Source organism: Cyprinodon variegatus, unplaced genomic scaffold (assembly GCF_000732505.1).
Source record: "Cyprinodon variegatus isolate N-32 unplaced genomic scaffold, C_variegatus-1.0 Scaffold211, whole genome shotgun sequence".
In the NCBI taxonomy this organism is placed as follows: domain Eukaryota; kingdom Metazoa; phylum Chordata; class Actinopteri; order Cyprinodontiformes; family Cyprinodontidae; genus Cyprinodon; species Cyprinodon variegatus.
This window is the reverse complement of record NW_015150664.1, coordinates 722148-723103: the sequence shown is the minus strand read 5'-3', so window position 1 is coordinate 723103 and position 956 is coordinate 722148. Positions and strand designations below refer to the sequence as shown.

General features: G+C 32.5%; 1 protein-coding gene across 3 annotated transcripts in view; it reads right to left on the bottom strand.

Moving 5' to 3' along the window:
• The window catches only part of LOC107088265 (UDP-glucuronosyltransferase 2C1-like), a 12574-nt gene that overhangs the window by 6614 nt on the left and 5004 nt on the right, over positions 1–956 (bottom strand). The gene's annotated exons all lie outside the window — the stretch shown is intronic.

Here is a 956-nt window from a genome sequence, read left to right as displayed (position 1 = left end):
AAAAACAGGTGTCAAAAGTATTATGTATATTACTTAAGTAGACGTATAGATCCTACTGTATAACAACACTTTGGTAGAAGTAAGTATCAACTTAAGCTTTTTACTCAAGTAAAAGTGTAAAAGTACCATTTTTAAAACTTCTTAAAGTATAAAAGTAATGTAGGAAAAAAATGTTACGGACAGATGCGTTAAACTTTATACTGGTAATTGCACTGCCCTATTAACAATTACAATTCTAGTTTATTATTTCTTTATACCATATTTTCACGACTATAAAGCACCAGGATAATAAAAGCGAACACATTCTGCCGGCAGATTTCTGCATTTTACGTTAATTTATGCATCAATAAACTGTTTCAGAGGAGTGATCACAGCGCTGTGTCAGTCTCACGGCCAGCTCCCAGGTTTGATTAAAACTTTGTATTAAATACATGAATAAAGCACAATCATACTCAGTTTTGCTCCCGCTCTATTTTTAAATACGCATTAGAGGTATTTAAACATAGTAGAGGATATTTACCGGAATATAAAACCCGCGCCCTATAGTCCGGTGCGCCCTATGTGTGTGTTAAATACAGTGATGGAACACATAACTGAGGCTGCGCCTTTTAGTACGGTGCGCCTTATGGTCGTGAAAATACGGTACTTTATTTTCTTAGTATTATAACTAATAACAACAGTGTCAACTTTAACTTTGAATCATCTTGAAAAATGATTTATTTTGGTATGTGGTGAACAACATGTTGGTGTCCAACCACAAAGGAATGAATCATCTGGATAAAACAACATTTTTATGTTTTGTTTGATTTTTTTAAATACCAACAGGCCATTATGAAAACTAGCATAAATGAAACAAAAGCCAACCACTCTATTTTTAAAATGCAAGGAGTAGAAAGTAGAGATAATTGCAAAAAAATGTATGGAGAAGAATTAAAAAGTTGTGTAAAAAATAATTA